Source organism: Sinocyclocheilus rhinocerous, unplaced genomic scaffold (assembly GCF_001515625.1).
Source record: "Sinocyclocheilus rhinocerous isolate Xijiao unplaced genomic scaffold, SAMN03320098_v1.1 scaffold585, whole genome shotgun sequence".
NCBI classification, from domain to species: Eukaryota; Metazoa; Chordata; class Actinopteri; order Cypriniformes; family Cyprinidae; genus Sinocyclocheilus; species Sinocyclocheilus rhinocerous.
Genome location: NW_015630024.1, coordinates 475,987 through 482,731, shown reverse-complemented (window position 1 = coordinate 482,731; position 6,745 = coordinate 475,987).

Genomic DNA, 6,745 nt, shown 5'->3' with positions numbered 1-6,745 from the left:
GTTTACTACGTTTACTACTGTTATACTTAAAGTATACTTAAAAGTATACTTTTATATACTAGAAAGTGGGTCCCAAGGAGTATTGAAATAATACGCTTACAAGTATACTACTAGTACACTGATATTTGTATAATGACTACATAAAGTATACTGATTAAGACCATTTTTGAAGTGCTCATATTTTACATGACTGGCCATATGATCACTAATAATTCAATCCATAAAAATGTTAAGAAAGCATTTTCTCACCTGGTTCTCCTTTAATTTCAATTGGCTCTCCAAAGAAGAGTTTATTGCTGTTCATGGCTGCGCAGGTATACAAGCCACTGTCTGTTTTTTTCTTGAAATCCTTAATAGCCAAACTAACTTTACCACTTGGAGCATTTTTGTTCAGGCTGTATTTTTCCTTATCAACATTCTCCTTTACATCCGTGCCTTTAAAAGTGAGCAAATGCTTTGCACCACTTCTGTTTATTTTAAACCAGAATGTAATGACGCTGTGCTGTTTGGGGTCACAATCGATTATTACCTCCTGTCCTTCTCGGTAGAAGGTATGTGAAAAGCAACCTAGCCTTATAGTTCCGCAGACGTTTTCTTTTTTTGTTTTTTATCCACCATCTCTATCTTTCTGTCGCTCGTTTGTTTTGCTATTCGGCCCGAATCAGTTTTCTAAAGTGTTTTTGAAAAATCACATACCCTGCCTTTAATAAAATACACTTGAAGTATACTTCTTTTTGGTAAGGGATAGCACAAAAGATAATGCATATTTGATGCATTTTTTCAAATGTCAGCACAGAATCTCAGTTCTTCTACAAGAACAGGAACAAAACTACTGAAAGGATAAAAAAATCTCAATCACAAGATCATATCATGTACAGAATAACAAAACCCCGTCTAAAGTCGTTACACACGTGCTGTGTTTATTTCGTTATTTGTCTGTCTTTATAGGCATTAGGTCCTGTTTTGTCGAGCTGGCGGACAAACTGATTCCTAAAGCAAACCAAAGGAATCACACACGTTGATGGGCATTGACGCTGAACATTCATTTTCAGGACACAGAGATCTAGAAGTATCACTAAAAGACATTTTTCAGATATTAACGTTAGCTCCTGAACGGCAGCAGAGAGAAACACAAACTCAGACTACAGTAAAAATCCCATTTAGTGACCATTCCATCGGCTGAAACACAAGCACGTGGCTGCATATGGTCATTGGTCATATTTATTCATCAGACAGTCTGCATTATACAACATACACAATTCCGTATTTTGTCCACATGGTGGTGCTCTGCTCTGCCACAAAGCAACTTTGGGTTATCTATAATAAAAATGTTAATGGTAAATATTCAAGAGCTTAATTTGAAACTCTTCACATCACTGATATGGGTGTGTAGTATGATTACTTTATTTTTGTTTATTTGCAACTGCATTTAATTGAATGCAGAAACAGACATCAGCAGGAATGCGATTCGTTCTGTGAAGCTGATATCTCTGAGCACAATCTATGAGGCTGATCTTTGGTTTTTCATAACACTGACAGCCAGCAGATGGCAGATTTCTCTTGTAAACAGATTACAATGCAACGTGACACGGAACATGATTTTTAAGCTTAAAATGCTTTTGTGACCATTTTTACATACTTTAAATAAGCCCCATTTAATAAGTCTACATTGAAGCAAAACATAAAACATTTCACTAGGAACAGATTAAGATAAAAACCACGTAAAGAAAAACAATCTGATTACTGTCAATGTATTAAATGTAACTGATACAAAGATATAATGACTATAAAAAATTTTTTATCTAAACTTACTGGAAAAGAAATAGAGATGTTTTGAACATTTTCATTGTGAAAGATTAAGATTTAAGGCTGTACAGTCTGAATAATCATGAAAGAAGAAACTGCTTTTAACTTTGCTTATTGAGAAGAAATTAAATCAAAGATATCTTTAACCAGTACTGGATTTCCTGTGTCTTTACTGGAGCTAGAAATGGCTGTTGGGCAGTTTTGCATGACCAGCAGGTCTGGGTCTGAAAATGAGAAATTGAGATTGTTGATCAGAAACTGTAGGCTACCGTATTAATATTTTGTGACACTGTGCAAGAAAAAAACAACAACGCAAGACTTACTGTCTTTTGTAATGGTGGGGACATCGTCTTGTTCTTAAACCTGGAGAGGAATGAAACATTTTACAAAGATTTTTACTAAAATTAAAAACAAACATCAGCGACAATCATACATTCTTTTAAATAAATTAAAGTGCAATTAAAATTCAGCAAAATTGAGAAAAACAACATTGGCAGAACTTAATGAATCCTAAAGTAATGGAAGTATATGCATATATGTTATTAAAATGTATGCATATATTATGTATGGAAATATGTAAATGTAAAACTAAATTAGTGTCCTCCCACTGGGCTCGCATAATGACCAGACCCCTTTTTCATTTGTTTAGTATTAGCGGGATCACATTTTTAAAATGCCACTTATAGGTGCTCTCTACTCCAGGTATGTTCTTATTAATAATATAATATACAAAATATAGGTAATATATAGCCTATTCTTATGAATCAGTCCACATATTTACATATTTGCTTGTGTGTTTGCCTTTAGGAAAAGTTTAATTGTTCTAAATAAATAATCATGTAGTAGTATTGAAATTTTACATCTTACAGCTACTGTTTCTCAACATTGCAAATGGAATTTGCACTTTTCAGATTCCTGTGACACTATATAATTGTGGATTTGTTTTAATTGACTGCGTTCAAGCCATAAATTCAGTTTAAGAGTAACTGTGTACAATTGCTTATTTGTTCCCAAACTTATATGGTACATAATCAATTTTTCAAAAATGTGCAGTTAAAAATGACCATGCAGTATGCATAATTTAAAAGGTGGATGTGACTTACGGTTGCAGTACAAAATTGTGAAGATCAGCAGAATGAGGAGAACACCACAACCAGAGGCCAAAGATGACAATATCCAAGTCTCACAGTTGATGCTGGGCTTCGGGTCTGTGAACATATACACATCCTAATCATTACAGCACTGTTTGATTATATACTAACACACACACGGTTTTATATATGCTATGCATATAAATATATAGTCAAACAAACCTTGTTTTGCACATTTACACTGTGCTTTTGTCGTAATCACCGGTGTTGTAGTTTTCGGTGGTGCTGGATCAAGTTTTGGAGGTGGTGTTGCTGGATCTGCAACAAAGATATAAGCAAAACGATTATGAATGCAACTATAATGCCCTATATTCTTGTTTTGGTTTTGTTTTTTGCATTTTCAGTGAAAATATCTAAACAACATTAATCATTTAATCAAACATTTTAATACATTTAGAAAAAAAATTTCAGAGAATATATCGTAAGGTTTAAACTTTGTACTCCATTAGCATTATTTTAAACATAAACCTTACTGTTTTTCTTTTCGTTTTTGTGAAATCTGTACTCACAACAAGACCAATCAATTTGCCAATAAGGTAACAAAAATTAATTTAATTCAAGACGCATTCACATTAAACAATTAATGAAAAAAATTTTTTTATTGCATGTAATTTTGCTTCTGAATTAAATTTCTTGTTTTATGTATGTTTATATATATACATATATAAGCCAAACTAACTTTACCACTTGGAGCATTTTTGTTCAGGCTGTATTTTTCCTTATCAACATTCTCCTTTACATCCGTGCCTTTAAAAGTGAGCAAATGCTTTGCACCACTTCTGTTTATTTTAAACCAGAATGTAATGACGCTGTGCTGTTTGGGGTCACAATCGATTATTACCTCCTGTCCTTCTCGGTAGAAGGTATGTGAAAAGCAACCTAGAGACAAAAAAAAAAAAGTTTTAAATGTAGAAAAACAAGACTTTAATCCATGTGTGAACCAATACCATCTGGAACAGATTTAAATAAAAACCAAAAATGATTTTATTCATAAGGTTGTATTTAAAGTCATTTGGATAACTAAATTCTTCCGCACTCAGTGATGCAAAAATAGAATTAACTTGTTTTACTATTGAATTAACTGAAACTTAGCTTTTAATACATTTAAGCAGGCAAATGTTAATATAAGTCATCATTTCTGTATTGTATCATAAGTTCCATGCCATTTCTATGTTAAAAAATAGCTCAAAGTTGAACTTAAAAAAGTATTATTTTACAGAAATAAGTCTACAATAAAATGACTGTATATAAAATAATCTGCAAATATTCACTTCCAGGTGAAATATGAGTCATTATTTTTGTTGTATTCAAATGATTGCAAGCGATCTGTCAATCTCATACTTTCATACCTAAAACATTTCTTATAATATAAATTATAGTACATAATATTATATAATATGTAGTATATAATATTATATACAGTACAAGAGAATGTACTACTTACCATCGAAGAGGGACAAAATCACACAAAATCCAATGCATATTTGATACATTTTTTTCAATTCTCAGCGCAGACATTCAGTTCTTCTACAATACCAGGAACAAAACAACTAAAAGGATGAAAAAACCTCCCCGTCTGCCCCTCCCAAACCCTCACTTTCATTTTCATGGTTTTCAACTACTTACAAATTGTACTGAAGAAATTAAATGTCAAAATGTACTATTTGTTGTGTTGCTATTACAATGCATAAACTATTTTATAAATATAAAATATAGAAAATATATAACATTTAAAGAAAACGAATGGACCACAAACATGCAGAAAAAATGAAACATGAATAAAGAAAATGATGGACACACAGCAAGAATCAAATTCTAGTGTACATAAAAGTATACCATTCAGATTGAGTAAGGATAAGGTTTATTTCTCATAATGTATCTTCTTTTCTGCCTAAATTAGTTAAAATAGATCTATTCTGTATAAATGCATAGAAAGACAGAGACAGACAGACAGACAGACAGATAGATAGATAGATAGATAGATACTATTGGGGTAAGTTGTCAAAATGGGGGTAATTTAACAGCCTATTAGGTTTTAATCACAATATAAAGTGTAAAATAATTAGGCAATGAATCATAAAACAATTCAATAAACTGTAAAATTGAAAATGTAAATGTGCAAAAAAGTAGCCTATAGCCTAAGCATAAAGTTAGTCTATCAACATCATCTCACTATACATGATCTAGTAGGAAATTAGCCAGAATTCTGTAAGAACATTAGAGTATGAAAAACATCTGGATCAGTGTGGATCATTTTAAAATTTCGGTCTATAAAACAGGTGGCTGTTGTTTTGTAAGTGGCTTGTCGTATTGTCGGTGCAGTGGTGCAGCATGCGTGCACCTGAAGGGGGTCTGCATGCACCAGCAGCGGCGCGCGCAGCTCTTTGATCGCGCGTCAAACCGCATGCGTGAAGCGATCTGAGTGAGTGGGGCTCTGCATGTCACTTCGGTGGGCGACTTTGGTTCTGCAACGTTCAGTCAGCTTTGAAAATGTGACGTTAGGGTGTACAAAGGCTATTACATATAGCCTATGCATGGAATGTTTTTGTTTGTGGCGTCCACGCGATTTGTTCTTTCACGTATTTAAGATCTATTTATGCACAACTATGAAGTGTGAATATTCTCAAGCTCACTTTCAAAGACGTTTATGTTTCTTTCACTCTCATTCACTCGCACGCGTCTTAGGAAATCGTAGTCAGGACAGTACCAGGCACGTGCAGAGGGGGGTGCGATGGGTGCTTGAGCACCTGCCCCTTTCCCCTTGATGCCCAAAGTGCCCTTTTGTCAAGGCAATTATTATTATATTTTTTTTTTGTAATTAAACGCCATTTTGTGAAGGTCTGCCCAATCTAACTATTAGTAAAATGAATGAATAATAATTTAGTCGTAAATACAATTATCCACAGGATGATGATGTTTCACCTGACGATCTCATCAGGGATTATCCCTCAGGTTCAGACACCTTTAATGTAGTGATGCCTTCTTAACGTCCGCGGCTGCCGGTAAGTGAAGTTCTCAGCGGAACGGTGTGCTTGTATATTATTAAATTATTATTATTATACAAGAACTGCGTGAAGAGAGCATGCACAGCTGTTGTTTATATTGCTGTTTGTAGCCTGTGGAAGTAAGGTTAGCTGCAGCAAGGGGCTATAATATTTTTGTTCAATATTTTCCTAATGACAATTTTATGATGCCGAGACAGCAACATAGTGTTGGCCCAGATCCGGCCAACATCTGGCCCATGTGAAATCCATGAGGGCCAGATGTGGGCCGGATCTGGGCCGAAACTGTCTGCTGTCTGGGAAGATACTAATGATGTATTCATTTCATTTAAAGGATCTGAATGTAAACAAAAAAGGTTGCCTCACTGCCTGAAGTCAACATAAACGATTCAGACCTGCTATCACTTCAGAATTGAATCATTTGGTCTTGCAAAAAAAAAAGTTTGAAAGGGCCTATATTTGCAACTGTCTTGGTTAAAATAATAATAATAATCTATTATGAAAATGACAGATTTGTAATATCAAAACTGTTAAGTGATTAGTTATGTAACGTTCTGAATTGTAGCTACACCTTAGCAACTGTATTTATTTTTTACCCATAGGCTCAGCTTTTAGAATTTTTTCTCCTTATTTTTACCGTAAGAGCGGGCGTGGCCATTTGTAAGTGTAATGTCTGGTCTCATCCGCTTCCAGCTATTTTTTTCTGTTAAAAAAAAACAGCTTGTTTTGCTGCTTGCAACTTGCAAACTGGTGTTCTCTTACCTTATTATTTTAATGTATTATCTT